At 37.9% G+C, this 18,939-nt stretch overlaps 1 long non-coding RNA gene across 3 annotated transcripts; it reads left to right on the top strand.

Annotated features, from left to right (window-relative positions):
* The first annotated feature begins 3,551 nt into the window (after window positions 1-3,551).
* LOC147823386 (uncharacterized) lies at window positions 3,552-17,309 on the top strand. Of its 3 annotated transcripts, none has more exons than XR_015443877.1 (4): window positions 3,552-6,884; window positions 9,407-9,638; window positions 16,328-16,468; window positions 16,821-17,309. It is a non-coding gene; the product is annotated as an uncharacterized LOC147823386 (long non-coding RNA). The 3 variants fall into 3 exon arrangements; XR_015443878.1 differs by lacking the exon at window positions 3,552-6,884 and adding an exon at window positions 6,905-7,046 and having other exon boundaries at window positions 9,494-9,638; XR_015443876.1 differs by lacking the exon at window positions 3,552-6,884 and adding an exon at window positions 6,905-7,046.
* Window positions 17,310-18,939: the final 1,630 nt, after the last annotated feature.

The raw sequence follows: 18,939 nt of genomic DNA, 5'->3' as shown, positions 1-18,939 counted from the left end.
AAAAATAGAATTAAGAAAATAATTTATCTTTGTGATGAGCTGAAATGTTATCGTGGGTTTATCATCACCTTATACTCTTTCTTCTTTTTGATATTTAGCATGAAATATTCAGGGCCTAATGAAATAAATAAAAACAGTCTGCTGTGGACTGAATTGTGTCTCCCCAGATTCCTATGTTGAAGCCCTAATATCTCTCCCCTCCACCACGTAATGACAGTGAGAAGATGGTTGCCCCCAAGCAAGAGAGATCTTACCAGAAATCAACCATGCTGTGCCTTCCAGCCACCAGAACCGAGAGTAACATATTTCTGTAGTTTAAGCCACCTAGTCTGTTGTACTTGGTGGTATTGATCTTATACACACACCCTATCAATCTCATTCTGTTTAAAGCTCTTCTACTAAAGTGAAAGAAATAACTGACATTTTTATTGGCCTAGGTTTTCTTTTTTCCTCCAAATTTTTTATTGTGGCAAAATGCACATAATATAAAATGTATAATAGTATCATTTTAAATGGTGCAGTCAGTGGTATTAAATACCTTCATAATATTATGCAACCATTATCATCACTCATTTCCTCAAGTCTTTCTGTCTTATAAAACAGAAGCTCTATACTCATTAAACAATAATTCTCCCATTCCTCTTCCCCCTCAGCTCCTGGCAACTACCACCCTCTTTCTGTCTCTGTGATTTTGACTACTCTTAAGTACCTTGTATAAATAGAATCATACAGTATCTGTCTTTTTCTGACTGGTTTATTTCACTTAGTATAATAGCCTCAACGTTATGCATGTGGTAGCCTATGTCAGAATTCCTTCCTATTGAAGACTGGGTATAAGCCAGATTTTGTCTGTCCATTTATCCATTGATACTTAGGATGCTTCCATGTTTTAGGTATCGTGGATAATGCTGCTATGAACATGAGTATACAAATATTTCTTTGAGATATTTCTTTCAATTCTTTTCGAAATATACCCAGAACTAGAATTACCGGGCCATACAATTACTCTGTTATTAATATTTTGAGGAACCACTCTATTGTTTTCTACAATGGCTACCTATTATTGTCAAGTAAAGTGTTCTGTGTACATCTGATAAATCCAGTTAATTTACTATGTTAAGTCTTCTGTTTTCTTACTTTTCTTACTTCTGTGTGTTCAATTCATGGTTGACAGTGGGGTTTTGAAGTCTTTTTCTTTTTTTGTATTAAATTCTTTTATTGGTACATTGTAGGTATACAACACAATTACATTTCTCATTGGGAATTGTACCTTTATATAATGCATCTTGGTTCTTATTTTTTCCCCATTCCTAGCCCTCCCTTCACGCCCTCCACCCTTCCCTATTTTCAAAGACTTTATTTCCATTTTTGCCATTTCTCATCATTTTTTCCTTTCCCTTCTTTCCTTTCCCCTGCCCCTCCCACTACCCCTACCCCTTTGGACCTTTTCTTCTTATTTTACATTATCGATTATTCATTCTAATCATTGGTACATTTTAGGTATACAATATAATGACATTCATCATTGGAAATTTGCACCTTTACATAGTCTCTCTGGGTTCTTATTTTTCAACCTTGCCCAGCCCTCCCTTCAACCCCTCCAGTCCTCCCTATTTACAAAGATTTTGTTCCTATTTTTCCATTTTCTCATATTAATCCCATTCCCTTCTATCCTTTCCCCTACCCCTCCCACTTCCTTCCCCTTTGCCCCGTTTCTTCCTATTTCACATTACCTATTATACATTTTAGTCCTTGTTTACACTTTCAGTTTCTCACACCAGAGAAACTATTCAGTATTCACACATGTGTGTCCTATTTATTTCACTTAAGAGTATCGCCTCAATGTGCATCCATTTAGCTATAAATGTCTCTAATTTCTCATTTTTGATGGCTGAGTAGTACTCCATTTTATAAAAAAAAGCCACACTTTCTTGATCCAGTCTCCAGTTGATGGGCATTTGGGCTGTTTCCAAGTTTTAGCTATTACAAACTGCGCTGCTATGAACATGGGTGCACATATATCACTGTGGTATGATTCTTTTAATTCTTTGGGGAAGATCCCCAGCAGTGGAATAGCGGGGTCAAATGGGACTTCCAGTCCTAGTTCTTTGAGGTATCTCAGTACTGATTTCCACAGTGGTTGCACCAGTCTACACTCCCACCAGCAGTGGAGCAGGGTTCCTCTTTCCCCACAGCCCCGCCAGCATTTGTTATTGGTTGATTTCATGATAGCAGCCATTCTTTCTGGAGTGAAGTGGAATCTCAGCATTGTTTTCATTTGCATCTCTCGAATGACCAGTGATGTTGAACATTTTTTCATGTATTTATTTGCTATTTCTACTTCTTTGTCTGAGAAATGTCTGTTCACTTCAGATGCCCATTTTTCGATGGGGTCTTTAAATTTGGGAGTTCTGATCTTCTTAAGTTCTTTATAGAGTCGAGATAGTAGACCTTTGTCTGAGGAAGAGCAGGTGAAGATTTTTTCCCCCATTGTTGGTTGCCTCTTCACACTGCTGGTGGTTTCTCTTGCTGTGCAGAAGCTTTTTAATAAGAAGAGATCCCATTTGTTGATTGTTTGAGCTAGTTCACGGGCGACTCAGGACCTAGGTAGGGCATGGCAGACCTGCCTGTTGGCAGCGGGGTGATTCAGCGTCTTCTGCGCGACTGTGGACCTCGGTAGGTTGTTGGGGTTTTGAAGTCTTAACTGTTCTTGAGGAGCTGTCCATTTATCCTTTTAATTGTCAGTTTTTTCTTTATATAATTCGATGTCTAAATGTTTATAATTGCTCTATCTTCTTGCTGTATTGAACCTTTTAAATATATATATTGCCCTTCTTTTTCTGTTGTCCTTCTCTTACTTTGTTCTAAAGACTTTTTTTTTTTTTTTTTTTTGGTACCAGGGATTGAACTCAGTACTTTGTGTTTAAGCTTGCGCTTAAATTGTTTTCTTATTTTAGTTAACTTTGGTTACATGGCCATGGAATATTCTTTGCATCTGTTCACTTTTCAATCTATTTGTGTCTTTAGATCTAAAGATTCTGTCCATGCAATTGTTGTCTAGATGGGAGACAGACTCTTGGTACTTCCCACTCTTTCCAGAATCCTCTCAGCGATGATATTTTGGAAAAAACTAAGCATTAGCTAAAACATCTAGAGGTCTGTTACGGTTTGTGTCTGGATGTCCCCTCCAAGCCTCATGCAGACTTAGATGGGGATTTTTCAGAGATGGCTGGATCTAGAGTGTGTAATGCTGGGATTAAGGGTGTGTGATTACTAAACTAGTACACTGATTGGTTTGGCACTGCTCTAATCCCAGTAGTCTGGATAAGGAAAAGGGGTAGAAAGCTGCTATTAAGGTTTCCTTTTGCTTTTGCTACCATGTGGACACCATGAACTGTTTCTCCTCTGTGATGCCCTTCTTCCATGTGCCACTCTGCCTAGCAGCTAGCTGACTATGGACTGAAACCTCTACAAACTGTGAGCTAAATAAATCTTCTCCCTTTAACTTTGGGTGTTGGGTATTTTGTCTCAGCAACAAGAGAAAAGTAGTTAGGACGAGTTCCTATAACATAGGACTAAGAAAAGCTCCTTTGGTATTTCTAAGATAATATTCTCTCTTCTTTGCTTCATTACCAGGAAAGATGGTACAGAATATCACATCTTTTTTAAAGAACACCTAAAAACTAGCCATTCATAATCCTGATTACAATAGGAGTCATTCAAAAATGATGTTTTGTTTTGTTTAAGACAATTTTTCTGCATTTGAGGACTGAGAACCAGTAGGGGGTGAGGATATAGACAGTCCCCAAGTGATTCTAATTCAGATCTGAATTTACTACCAGTGACAGAATTCTAGGACAGAGGTCTCTAGCCTCTATGAAAGGGAAAGGCAGAGAATGGAAGAGTTGCCTTGTAACAATCTGGAAATTGAGAAAAGACCAGATAAGTCTGTCCCTTAAGTCTCTTAACTTAAATAACTTCTGACAGATGTTTTGATGGGAAGCCAAACAGTGCTACCCAGTGAGCCTCCATGATTCTAAAGCCGATGAAGCTTTTCCCAGACTAGTTTTGTCCCTTTAAAAGCTTCTATCATCTCTCACCCTGTACAAAAATCAACTCAAGATAGATAAGAGACCTAAATGTAAAACATGAAACTCTGAAATGACTGGAAAAGACATAGGGGGCACTTTAAGACATTGATACATGCAAACATTTTTCTGGATAGGATTCCAGAAGTACAGGAAACAAAGTAAAGATTGACATCTGGGATTACATTTAAAAGAATGCTTGTACACAGTAAAGGAAACAACAGAGTAAAGAGACAGTTTATAGAATAGAAGAAAAATATTTGGTCAAATAATTGTTTGACAGGGTGTTAACATGCAGAATAAACAAGAACCTCAGCAAACAGAAATAAAAAAAAATAAGTTATCCAACTTAAAAATGGGCAAATGATCTGGATGGCTCCAAAGAGAAGAAATACAAATGTGGCTGACAAATATATGAAAACATAGTGGTCAAAATCTTCAAACATCAAGGAAATGAAAATCAAAACTCCTGGGAGATAACCTCCAGTTAAAATGGATCTCACTCCAGTTAAAATGGCTACTATTTAAAAAAAATCATGCTGTTTAAAATATGGAGAAAAAGAAACTCTCATACCCTGTTGGTGGGAAGGTAAATTAGTACATCTATGATGGAGGACAGTAGGGAGGTGCCTCAGAAACCTAAATGTAGGTCTGCTATATGCTCTACACCTATGACCTCCGGGTCTGTAACCAAAGGAAATGAAATCAGCATACCAAAGCGGTGCTTAAGTGTCCATGCTTATTGCAGCACTATTCACATAGCCCAGATATGAAATCAACCTAGGTGCTCATTGATACAAAATATGTGGTATACACAGTGGAGTGTTATTCAGCCATAAAACAATGAAATCTTGTCATTTTCTGCAAAATAAATAGAACTGGAGGATGTTAAATGAAATGAGCCACATTTGGAAAGACAAGTAGCACATGTCCTTGCTCATATGTGGAAGCTAAAATAAGTCAACCTGAAGAAAAATAATGATTGTTACAGAATGGAAAGGGTGAGTAGGAGGAGAAAGAGGTTGTAGGGCCTGTTGTAGGCATGTATGGAAATAACAGACTGAGCACCATTAATATTTATAATTAATATGCATTAATAAAATATGAAAGCTGCAGGAAGTGTTGGGAGACTATAGTCTCTATGTCATCTCTATACTGGTTTGTTTTGATATGTGAGGCTTTAACAGTATCTAAAAGGACTAATGGTACTTGCATTTGTGGCCCCTACCCACCTGTTCAGGATTCTTTTGTTTTCTGTACTTCTGTTAGTGTCTCCAACCAACGAACTCCTTTGTGACTCTGAAACATCATATATTCACATTCTGTGTCCCCTTCATGAAACAATGAAATATCTCCCTTAACATACTCTCCTGCTATCCCTTTCTCTCTCTCTCTTTCCTTCTCTCCCTATCTAGTTAACTCCAAATTATTCTTCAAAGCTCATTTCAAATGAATTATTTAAGGAAGCCTTCCTTGCCTCCCTTCTCCAAAATCTGTAATGAATTAGATCACCCTTTATTCTCTGAATTTATTCTTGTTTTTCTTTGCGATGTCCATCAGAATCTGGGGTTACACAGTCAATTTCAGTCCCTCCCATTCAAATAAGTTTTGTGAGAGCAAGCCTGGGCCCCTTTTATTTCTTCTGCCCAAACCAATCCAAGTGCCTTTTTGCTACAGCAGGTTTGAACACTGTTGGTTAAGTGAGCAAAGTAGATGAAAGAGAGACCAAAAACATCTTTTTTCTTTTCCTATAGATTCCAGAAAACTTTTTATTCATTTATTCAATAAAGTTTTAAACATTTTTTTCAATGTGCCAAGGTCTGTGCAAAATGATAAATCAGATACAAGTTCTTTTCTTGAAGTCTAGTGGGCAATAAAATATATGTATTCAAATAATATTAAAGGAAACTATAAGGGAAGCCATAAACCCTTTTAGTAAGGTCAAATTTCAGTCCTCCATGGGAAAGAGACCTTTTCAGAGGAAGGAGACCATCCATAGAGGTCAGACTAGTGGTTGCTTGGTATTAAAAAGGTGGTGGATGTTGGAAGGGAGTTGATGTAAAAGGGTACTCTAAAAGATCTTTGTACTATCAGATATGTCCTGTCTCTTGGCTGCATCAATATTACTGTCCTGGTGCCATGGCTTAGGTGTGATTTGTCCCCCAAGATTTCACAGGTTAGAAGCTTGATATCCAGTGTAGCAATGTTTAAGGGATGGTTGGACCTTTAAGAGGTGGGGTCCACTGGAAAGGTCATTAGCTCAAGAGTGCTGCCCTCTGAAGAAATTTACTTCTCCTAGGGCTCTGGGTAGTTCTTGTAAGAGAACTGTAAAAGAGCAAGATTGACCCCTCTCTTCTCTGACTGACTTCCTGTCTCACTATTTGAGCTCTCGTGTTCTCCTGCCATAATGCCATCCACACAACAAAGAGGGTCCTCTACCAGGGCCACATCAAGGCGATTGCCTGATATTGAAGTTTTAGCCTCCCACACTGTGAGCTAAATAATCCTCTTTTCTTAAAAAAAAAAGTACCCATTCTCTGATGTTTGGTCATAACAATAAAAGAAAGATTAACACATCTGGTTGTGATAACACACTATAGTTTGGGGATGTATCACTATGTGGGAAACTATAAGAGACTAATGGCATCTCTCTGTGTTATTTCTTACAGCTGCATGTGAGCCTTCAATTATCTCAAAAAGATTGTTTAAAAAATTTAAATGATGAAGGCAAATGAGGGAACCGCGTGTAGTGCTTGTCAGTTACGTCATCATCTCTGTATGTATGATGTCACAATGGTGAGTGGCCTTAAGTACTGGAGAATTCTCACAACTGAGGAGTTAGTGGACAGTGCTCTGCCAAGTGCTATAGACAGGACCGGTTTCAAGTGCTAAGAAATGAAGGAAAAAGGATGCCCATCTTCTTCACTGAGCTCTTCATTCGAGGCTTTACTACATGAGGTAGTCTAACACTATTTTTGATAAGCAGAACAGACTAGTGTTCACAGGAAGTGTTCAGTGTTGTTTCCTCTAAAGTAGATGAACAAGTTCTCAGCTTCAGCACTGGTTTCATGGAAACTCATTCGCATTCATGGTGTTTAGTGCCATTGGGCTCAGGAGAGCAGGCTTTGTATTCTCAAGAGAGACACTCTCTGGGATTCACGGGGGATAATTTCCACAGCTCTATGAAAATGTCTTCCTTGGTTATGAGAGAGGGTTTTTGCTCTTTTCAGTCTAGTTAGTTTTACTTTGTGTTACTACAGAGCCCTCTTGAGCAGGCTTTGTATTCTCAGGAGAGACACTCTCTGGGATTCATGGGGGATAATTTCCACAGCTCTATGAAAATGTCTTCCTTAGTTATGAGAGAGGGTTTTTGTTCTGTTCAGTCTAGTTAGTTTTACTTTGTGTTCCTTCAGAGCCCTATTGGAAAGTGGTTGTAGCTTTAAGCACTTCTTTGTGGAAAACTTTTTGAAGTTTCCAATATTATTTGGTATTTTGGGCACCTTTTCCTAAAATTTGATATTGATTTAGATAAGATGGGAATTAATTTTTCAGGAGCCTTCATTATCTAAACTTCCATGCTAACTTGAAACCAAATTGTAATAACTACTTCACAGATCTTAATGTGTTCTTTTTAATATATGTTGGGCCACAAAATATCTTATTTCCTTTTTGTCTTTTTTTTTTAAATCAGATTTTAAATGTTTGGTAGTAAAAACTTTTATATGTACCTGTGACTTCTTTGAAGAGTGTAGTCTGATGGCTTAGGCAGAATATTAATTATATTGAGATACATTTTTAAAGACATAAATTAGTTTAAAATATTAAGGAAATGTGACTTTACTTTTAAAATATACTGGAAGGTTTTCATGATGGGCATATCTATTACTGTTAGTAAGAATTATTTAGTAGCAAATATTTATGGAGAACTATATAAGAATTATTATAATGACTTAACATTATAAGTTTCATTATAGCTCTATTAATAGGTGCTATGTTTTTCTAGTTTACATGCTTCATTAGCATCATCAATAATTTTTCCATGTGAAGGACATAGGTAGTCTCAATTTTAAATAGTCTTTGTTGTCTCTGGGTATATGCGAGGTGTACTGTATATTGTATCATCAGGTTTAATAGAGTATCTTAAGGTACCTCAGGAACAGTCCTTTGCATCTCTTGGGTCCCCCTCCTGACTGTTGGCACTGCTTTCTTTGCCAATTTTACATTTTCATAAAAAGTAGTGTGTGCTTGCATCTCTGAATAGTTTTATGAGTGTGTTTTCCGCCAGAAGGATTTGGGGGTCTGTCTGCCTCCTTTTATTTTTCCCCTGCTTTCTGTGCCATTTTTACATTTTCATAAAAAATAGTGTGTGGGGGCCAGGGATTTACCTCAGTGGTTCTGCTGCCTGCCTCACAAGTGCAAGGTCCCGAGTTCGATCCCTGGTACCAAAAAAAAAAAAAAATAGTGTGTGCTTGCAACTCTGAATAGTTTTATCAGTTTGTTTTCTGCCAGAATTTGGGGGTCTGTCTGCCTCCTTTTATTTTTTTCCTTTCAGTCCAAGCTGGCAATGTCTGTACTGATACAGAATATTCAGGAATGTTGTAGGTCTCCCATGGTTGTCCTTGGTCCTCACTCTACCAGATGGAAGTCAGGTCCGCCAAATCTTTTTTTTTTTTTTTTTTTAAGGAAGCCAAGGGAAAAAAGCTTTTAATTAATAATAGACAATGAAGGGAGCCTTTTCTTGTTAAGAAACAAAACAAAACACAAGCCCATAATTTACAAAAGGTATCAAAAGTCTGATTCAAGGAACTGTGTAAAACTCAGGAAAGTAACGGATTTATAACTAAATTAACATATGCAACCTTTCTCTCTTGGCCATAATTTGGCTTCTTGGACATCTTAAAAATTTTCTCATGTATTTAAGACAATTAGTAGCCATATGTAGATAACTCTACATTTTAGCAGGAGATGTGGGAAAACTTCTATTAAAAAGTATAATCAGAGCCTGGGGATGTATCAGTGTTGGAGCTTGGGCTTAACATGTGCAAGGCTGTGAATTCAATTACCAGCGCCAGAGAAAAGGATTAACTAGTAGAGCTGTACAATGGTACAAGATTATTCCACTGCTCTACTTCTGTGTTGCTTTAAATCTCAACAGTGACAAATCAAATACTTATGCTTTTTAAAACCTACACTTAGGCCAATTAGAGGGAAGAAAAAAGAGAAGATACGTATGAGCCTCCTTTGTTGGGTCATATAGACGTCGGTGTCCAACCGGGGAACTCTCCTTCTCTAGTCCGTTCTTTTCATGCTCTTTCCAGATCCTTACGTGCACCCATTGGAAGACCAATGGGAAGAACCAGCTTGCACAAGTAGAATGGTGCTGTTTGAACTCTTTGTCCGCGCAGATATCGATGAGGTCCACTCCTTCTGACATGGCTCAGGAAGGACGATCTGGCACCCGGAGAAGGGACAAAGTAAAAGACACACCACGGGAATATGGCAGCGGCGCCGAGTCCGGACTAGGCCCGCAAGTCCACCAATATTAATGAGGTAATTCCATCTGTGTTTCAGTTTCCTGTGTCGTGGCTGAGGGCAATATGGGCCCTTGAGCTTTTTAGAGGCTTACTAGTTAGATTCAGGATTATCTGTGAAACATTCCTTTACTCTCTTTAAAGAGCTCTTTGTGTGTCTGAATACTCTCATCTCTTCACCTTTCTGAAGTTTTAGTAACAAGTTACACCACCACACAGCCTTTTCTTTGTGCCACACTTTTCTGAAGCACCCTCTTAATTTTAGCACCTCTTGCATCTAGACAGGCTGAAAATCTCCCAGATCATCAAGATCAAGATCTGGTGCTCTTTTGTTTAACAACTCTTGTCAATTTATCTTTCTCGCTTCCCATTTAACTATGAGAAAAAAACAACAAATATAAAAAGCCACCCTTCCAGTACTTTAGTTAGAAATCTCTTCACATATTTATCAAAGTTCACCATTAAAAAGGTTTGTTTTCTGCATAACTACAGGACACAGTTTTGCCCACTTATAATAGGAATTTCCCTCTCTCTGGTTTTCACATGTTTCTTCTGAGTCTTCATCAGCAGCGACTTTGGAATCCATATTTCTTCCAACAGTTAGTTTGTGGAGATTTAGGTCTCCTCTAAAGTATGGTAGATTTTTTCTGTAATGCTCCACTGGGCTTTGGAGCTGTCATAGCTGAGTTTTTAATGTCCATATTTCTGCTAGAAGTTTGTTGAAGACAAGTTAGGCTTTTTCCCTGTCATGTCCCTCAGAATTCTTGCAGTTTTCCTGTACTGCTGGCTGATTCCAAAGCTGCTTCCACATTGTTAGGTGTTTATTGTAGCAGCACCTACTTTCAGGAAGCAAAATCTGTATTCATTTTTTTATACACAGCTAAAACAAATCTTCATAAATGTAGTGGCTTAAAACAACATGAATTTTTTTATGCTGTTCTTCTGTCGGTCAGAATCCAGGATGTGCTTTTCTGGGTCCTCTGCTTAGGGTCTTAGAAGACTGACCAACATGTCAGCCAGGTAGCATTCCCTGCTGGAGACTGAGAAAACCTCCTTGTGCACTCATTCAATTTTTTTACTGAATTCATTTACTTGAGATTGTGGTATTGAGGGCCTATCACCTGGGAGCTGGTTTTTACTCCTAGGGTCGAGCTGTATTCCTGCTCATGCTTTCTATGTGGCTCCTGCCAGCAATAGGTCGAGTCTAACACTTTCTATCTAATTTTTTCTTCTACAGAATCTCTCTGGCTCAATCTGAATATATTCTCTAATATTAATGTCTCATGTGATTAGCGGAATTCCTCTAGGTTTTGAAATTTATAACATTAATCACATCTGCAAACTCTCTTTTGCTACATGACATATTCATGGGTTGCAGGGATTAGGGTGTGAGGATCTTGATGTGAAGGGATGGCTGTTGTGCTACCACAATCTTCAAAACTAGCATTCCTCCGAGCATCATTGCACAACCATTACTCCAGTGACACCACATTGCTAAACCCAATGATCAGTTCTCAGTAGTCATCTTCCACCTCTTACAGCTGTAAACAAATGACCCCTGAATTTAAGTGATGGACCCTTGTTTGGAAAATTGAAACTATAATTTTTAGCATTGTGTCACCTAGCTGTTTCATGGTATTTGATGTGGAGCAGGTAAAAGCTTTACTTCCAGATGGAAAACACATCCTCAGAGGGGATGCCAGCTGAACTCTGCTGATCTGTAGCCTCATGAAACTTAGAGGCTGAAGAAGAAGAAATGGCACCTCTTCTGGTTCCGTGACATTTTGTTGGTGTCGAGGCCCCAGTACATATGCACTACACACTCTCCTGAGTATCATAAAATGCATTACATGTTTTTCTTCTTTTTTGTGTTGTTTTTGCAAATGTTTTGAATCTTCACTTGTTTAATAGTAATGCATGGGTATCCTGTTCTATGCTGGGTCCCTGTCGAGAATAGACTCAAGAATGTGACATGCAGGGACCCTTTTACCTGGGGCTTAAAGATAGCATAAAATAAGAGGGAAAATTTCATATAATCAGTGCTTTTGATAAGCTAGGTGCCATGTAGATGGAAGATGGGTCAGTGTTTGAGAGAGGTCATCTAACAGCACCCTTCTGAGGTAAGACATTAAAACTTGGCCTGTGTCATGAGAAGCAGCCACCATTCCTAGACTAGGCCAAGGGGACAGGAGGCCTGAGGTGGGAACAGTGTGGCCTTTGGAGGGAAGGCTGATAGGAAGCTGGAGAATTTGTCAGGGATCTGATAACACAGCTTCTTGATAGAGGTTGGGATATTTATTATTCTGTAGGGTTTTTACCTAGAGAAGTGACCATATCAATGTATTATGTACTGTTCTTGCTATTTTTAGATAATGGATTGGAGGGCAGGCAATAGTAGAAGTAGGATTACTAGCTAAGTGAGGCAGTATTCCTGATAACCAGTGAATATTATTTCTGGTTATCCATCTTGGAAGGAGCTGTGAAAATGAAGGATGGAGGAGAAAGATTTGGAATATGTGTTGGTTACAAAACCCACTTGGTACACTTTCCTCTCAACTTTGAGTGCAAATACAACTAGTACTCAGCTTAAAAAATGGTGATTGGAGTCTGAAGACATGGAGATGGAAAGAATTTACTGGCCTGGCTATTTATTTGTTCCACCTCTGTTTTCATTATTTCTGAAATACCATGAAAGACAAAGAATATTTCAGCCAATAAAATCTCATCCAGAAAGTTTTTAGTCACTAGAGAAAAATAAAACTGTTTTCCTCCCTCTGTCTCTGAGCTATTCTGTGTCATAGATGACATGCAAGACAAAGCACTGATTTTACAAAATTGTGTATTTAATATGAGTGACAATGATAACAGGTATGATTTATCAGGGACATATTACCTGTGAGGAATTATGCTAAACCTTGTTTATACCTCGTCTTGTCCATCCCTTACATCTGCCCTATTTTCTTTGTTTTAGACAGAGCCTTGGTATTCAGAGGTCTAATGGCTTCCTCCATCTAGTCACTGCACTAATAGTTAATGGAGTCCACATTCAAAACTAGATCTGTTTATATTAAAGCACAAGCATTTATCCAACATGTGGTGCTGCTGCCTCTATCATTTCTTTCCTTTTGGATTTCACTGAGGATTCCATAGCCATTTAGATTCTATCTCATCACTGAAACTGACTTTTTCTTTGTGGTAAGTAAATGACTTAACTCCCTTCTGCTTGGAATCCAGTGAAAAATGAAATATACTGCTTAGTGAATGGAGAAATTAATGAGAACTCCATCCATCCAAAAAAGTAGAGGCAAAGATACGATAATAAAATGTTTAGTGGAGAACTTGCCTGCAGATATAGCTGTAGCAGAGAAGATATCCCAGGGAGGACAGAGAGAAAGATTGTCAAAGCACTGCATGCAGTCTACATGAAGTGCTCTGCCATAGCCACTGTCCAAGGACAAGTCGTGGTTTTAAAAACTTTAGATTCTATACCATTCTCTTTATTTAACCAAAGAAAGTATAGGAAATTGAAATTTATTGGAGGGGTTCTTAGGACCATACTAGGAGCATCATAGGTGTCTCGTGTAACTTTCCCAGCAGCTGTCCAAGGCAGGTATTATTATCCTCTTCAGGTTTTATATATGAAACAGAAGCTGAAAAAGGCTAAAAAAAATGTGGCACAAGTGGATGCCCTGGGAAATTGCAGGGAGGACCTCAAGTCCAGGCCAGCCTGACCCCAACACTACAGTACATCGCACCTCTCAGGGTTCAGCCTGAGAGATACATGACAGTGCACCCTCCAGTCTTAGGGGAACTGTGTTTTCCTTCTCTTTGTTTTTTTTAACCTTTGTAATTATAATATTTAGGGACAGTAGACCTTTTTTTTTTTTTGCTAGAAGCCACATATTATCCCCAATACTGTTAACAACTTGAGTTTTATAGAAACCACAATGTTGTGCTTAAAATATTTTATATAAAGATTTTCCTTTTGCTATGTTGAATCTATTCAAGAACTGAATTTCATTTTGATTGGCCCATTATTCTAAAAGGTGTGCAAAAGTTTAATTTTTCACATACTACTTTTAAGATAATTACTCAAAAGGGTTTTTGTTTGTTTGTTTATTTTTCAGTTTTGGGGATTGAACTCAGGGACTTGGCACTGAGCTACATCCCAAGCCCTTCTTTGTATTTTGAGACAGGGTCTCTCTCACTTATTCACTAAATTGTCTAAGTGGAACTCAGATTTATGATCCTCCTGCCTCAGGCTCCCAGAATGCTAAGATTACAGATGTGCACCACTGTGCCCAGCTAGAGGTTTTTATGTTACAAATTTTGTATCAGTTTATTGAATCATGTTCTTATTTCAGAAAATCAGTTCCCAAAATTGTGTTTTGATATACTTTCTATATCCATTGGGAATATTAGAAAGTGAATTTTGCTTAGGTCAAAAGATGAAGATGTTAGTGAATTTACAAACAAATATTTATGGAATCTACCATGACACTTACTCCGGAGCATCTAAGGGAAGTCACTTTAAAATATTATAAATTTCCAAGGGTCACTGAACTTTTCATGTGAAATAAAGCCTGAGGTAGATGATCTTCCTCCTCTTTCCCTTTCCCTCCTTTCTCCTCTGCTTTTCCCTCCTCATCTTCCCTCTTCTTCCTTCTCCTCTTCCTCCTCCTTTGAGACAGTTTAGACTCACTCTTTCTCATATTTACTGAAGTAATCAAACAGAGCCAGTGATGGAAAGCGAGGAAACACAGTGGGGATCCTAAGACAAGCCATTTGAGTACAGAGGTATGTTGCAATACATTTGAAGTATTTCTGAGGCAGTATCTGGCTTTGTCGATACAATCCATGAGATTCATCCCTACATTTCCAAAGTTGAAGAATAGTGCCATCAGAAAAGTCGATGGCTCAGGGAGGAGAAAGGAGGCTATGGGTGGGGAGATGAGGGGTCCTGTCATGGAGCTGTTCTCCCAGGCAGGAGCTTGAGCAGGTAAGTCAGCGCCCGTGGCTGCCCAGTGGTTCTGAGCCAAGGCTGGTTGTCAGGCTGCCTGGGTTCAAACCCACTCTCTGTTGCGTTCAGCAGTTAGTTGTCCTTTCTCTGTGAGTATCTTTATCTATAAGAAAGGGCCATTAGAGATTATTTGGTGTAGTTATTTGATGATGAAGTGAAATAATGTCCCTAAAATATTTAGATGATTGCTTAGCATAAGGCAGGTGCCCAATGTTCTATAAACATTATAGAATGGAAAGCATGCCTTTAGCTTTTATATAATTTCCTTGGTTTGATTTTAAGATTGTAGATAATCTTAACACTTTATTGAACTAAATGGATAATTATTGAAATGACTTTCAGTGTGACAGTTTCCACGCAGTTTCATAAATGTCGATACATATAGATACTTAATTAGAAAAATTAAACAATCTCTAAAATCAGGTGTGTGTCTGTATTTCTAATTGGCAGTGTATTTTTAGTTTGATAGAATCTTTAGAGTTGCTATCTAGAAAAATGATTTTATCTAATAATTGCTTGTGTCTCATAAACATCTCCCAAATACAAAGTCATGCGGTCAAAAGAAAATTAAAATACAGAGATGGCACTTTATATCACAGGCACTTTTTTGTTATTCTTATATCCAATGTGCCATTCACTATAAATCCAGATTATCTTTCACATGTAGTTCCTGCAAAATTATCTTCATTTCATAAATCTTGTTGAAGAGTTTAGCCTTATTTTCCCCATGAATTGGGTATTTTCCTATTTCCACGTGAGGTCTGCTGGGTGGCATTTAGCTGTAGTGGTTCAGAATCATAGAGGATTCCAGGATTCTGTGTCCATGTTCCCTTGATATCCTTTAAAGGACTTAGAATGTGGTAAATCTCAGGTCAACTTGAGCATTCAGTTTGTAAATTAAGCCAAGAGATGTGGCAATTTCTACATCCAAGAAATGTAGGACCTTCTAGGTCTAAGGTGGAATAAGCAGAAACTGTCACTGCTGACAAAATTGATCACCCTCCAACTCAACAGAGAGAACTGGGCACTGAACACACCTTAAAAAGCCGATCTGGTGTAGGATACAGTTTTTAAGTTTAACCAGAATCCATGGGAATATGTTATGAACAAAATCCTAAGAAAGGAAATTTAACCTGCTTTCTAATGATGATAAAAATCTTATAAAAGTAAAGTTGAAATGTACTTTATGTCTTTCTAATTTAAGGTTATGTATTTTTATCCGTGTGAAGAAAAACCATGCTTACATAAATCATGCACTTTTAAATCTTTGTTCAGCCCCACATATATATATATATATATATATATATATATATATATATATATATATATATAGTTAAGTAGTCAAGACATAGGGAATAAATGAATTAATATTTCTTTAAAAAAGGAGTGTCTTTAAAATACAGAGTACGGTCCATATTGAATATTCAACCTTTACAGAAGTAGCCCAGACAGTCTCCAGCTGTTTGTTGCCATTGATAAATTGAGCCCACACCTTTCTAGCTGGCTTCATTTAGTGCACCCTTTGCTAAGACCCATCTAGCTCTCTACTGAGCTGTGCCACCAAGGTGACAGAGATCAGTGAGGCATGCTCTGCTCTGGACTGGAAGAACTGGTGTTCTAGCATCAGCACAGCCGTTCTCAAAGTTAAGAAACAAACTAACTGAGATCTTGCTTAATTATCTTTCTAGGTATACCAAATCCAGTACACTAAATACACTGCACAGCCTGTGGATGGCTGACCCTGTGGACAATGAGTAGGAAGGCCACACTCATGCTGGGAAGTCCTTTCTCTTGGGCTGGCCCATGGAGAACTTTGTGATGACCTTCAGGTAAGCTCCACAGTTTGGTCATAAAGGCTAGCTGTGGAAGGACATAGTCAATTTTATATTGTCTGGGACAGATAGGAAAATGTAATTAAATTTTACCTGGAACTATTTATAAAAAGAAAAACATTTTAAACTGTATATTAAGCCTCTGATACACTTTTAGACCTCTCGTAATGACAACTGTTCGGCTTGTACTTTCCTCAGAAGTTTTGTGTGCAAATGTGTAAAATGGGTCAACAGTGGGAACTACTGGTGAAATTTCTTCAGGTTGTTGTCTTAGTTATTTCCCTGGTTGCTGGGACAACCCACAACTTAAAAAAGGGGAGGTTTATTTTGGTTCATGTTTCATCCATAGTCGGCTGCCTCCAAGGTAGCCCAGCCTCCAGTGATGGAGGGGAACTGCTCACGGCATGGTGACAGGAAGCATATGGAGAGGGAAGGAGCTGTGGAGAGAGATAAACCCTTCCAGGCCAGGTGCCCAGTGACCATCTCCTCTAACCAGACCCCACCTTCCAACAGTAAGCCAGCTATACTACTCTTATCTCCAGTCACCTTTGAAACACATAAGACTTTGGGGGCCATTTTAGATCTAAAACGTAACAGTTTTGATCAGTGGATTTTCAGCAGTGCTCCAGGAGCTACTTGGAGGTAGTGAGTGTGCTGGGCTGTGCAAGGAAGCTAAGGGAGCAAGACTCTAGCCACCCCTCAACTTCCTCCCCCATAATGCTCAGGTATTTTCAGGATTTTGAAAATACAAGAATAAATTTTTCTTCAGCAAATTCTATTGAATAGTCCAATTGTTTGTAAATTTCCTTTTATAATCCCAAGTTAATTCCCTAAAGAAATAATATTTAATTATGCAAACAAAAATAATTATATCATCAAATCCTGAGATGTATGAATTTCTGTGTAGCAGATTATTATATCTAGTGTCTATAGACAATAGGTATCATATCTGGTATCTTTTAGAGAACCTAAAACACAATTGATTTGTAGACTGCAGGTTGGACTTTCACTCCACGTTCTTAGGCTGGCATGCATATGGGTGGGTGGGTCCTTACCCTGAACACCTTGAGTTAATATTCTTGAATCTGCTTTTCTAAATAACTACACATGAAGTTTTATATTTGTTTCATAAGTAGAATTTTCTTCATATGCACTCAAGACTCTTTGTTCCTCTCTGCCAAAACCTCATGCATCTCCACGAATTTGAGACAGATAACTAATGTTTCCAACTTTTTACAATACTATGATACAGCTGTTGACTTTAAAAGTATCCAAAACTTATTGAGAAGAAGTATATGTGTGTTCCTTTCTCTGTAAGTCATCTTTTCCACCGCAGATTTCGCTAAAGCTTATCTTTTTATTGTTTAATGTGTTTTCTCCATGTTGGAGGTAAAGGGAAGTGGTTTAAGTTGGAAATACATGAAGTCTTTGATGAGGGAGTGTGTGAATATATATTGGGCATTTACAACAATGCCCGGCACATAGTGCTTTTGCTATTTACTATTATTACTCTTTTGCAAGTTAGCATGAATAATTACTAATCTATATGCAGGTTGGAGGTTAAGTGTATGGCCCACTCTCTTGCTAAAACACATCCTAAGATGTAGAGAATTAATGGAGCTCTTACTGATAGTAATATAAAATGTGGCAGCTCCTACAGGAAAGCTTGATGGTTCCAAAATAAGATTGCCCTAAAACTCAGTAGAGACTCATGAGACATGAAACATCCATCCATGTAAAATGTGCACATTTTCATAGTAGCATTGTTCAGATCATCCAAACCTTGGAAACAAACCAAATGTTCATCAACTAATGAATGGGTAAACAAAATATGGTATAGTGACTGAGGAAAGGGAGAGAGAAAGACTACTTAATGAGTATAGGGTTGTTTGAGATAATGAAAATGTTTTGCAACAAGATAATGTGTGTGATTACACAATATTGTGAAAGTACTAGATGTCACTCTTGATCAATTTTATGTCATAGGTAATTTACCATAATTTTTAAAAAGGTATTGATAAATCCATAAATTAATGTTTCATAAAATATTTCAAATTTGCATATGCTATGGTGGATTGAAAAAATATTAATCATTGGTAATTTAGAAGCAGGCAGATTGATCTTGATGAGAGTATAAGTAAATTTTCTAGGAACCCATTTAACATATCACAATTCTGAAAGTTGTATTAAAAATAATTGTTATGGTATTTTTCTCCCTAAAAAGATATTCTTGTTTCTGGGGCAGGGGTATTCCATTCAAATGCTGAATTTCTTAAGTCTGATTTAATCCAAATAATAGTATTTTTCAAATTTGCATGGTACTTTTAAGCTACAAGGATACTCTGAGCTTCAATCAACCCCTTCAGTTGTGGACATTGAATCTTAGAGCAGGTAAGTGACTTGCCCTTGATGGCATAGCTTGGCATCACATTGTTGCAGTCAAGTGCTGAAATTTCCAAACCAAGTTC

This window comes from Heterocephalus glaber, unplaced genomic scaffold (genome assembly GCF_053883595.1).
Source record: "Heterocephalus glaber isolate CG9 unplaced genomic scaffold, H.glaber_assembly_v1.0 deba00001586, whole genome shotgun sequence".
In the NCBI taxonomy this organism is placed as follows: domain Eukaryota; kingdom Metazoa; phylum Chordata; class Mammalia; order Rodentia; family Bathyergidae; genus Heterocephalus; species Heterocephalus glaber.
The sequence above is the reverse complement of the archived record's forward strand: the minus strand, read 5'-3'. Positions and strand labels throughout refer to the sequence as shown.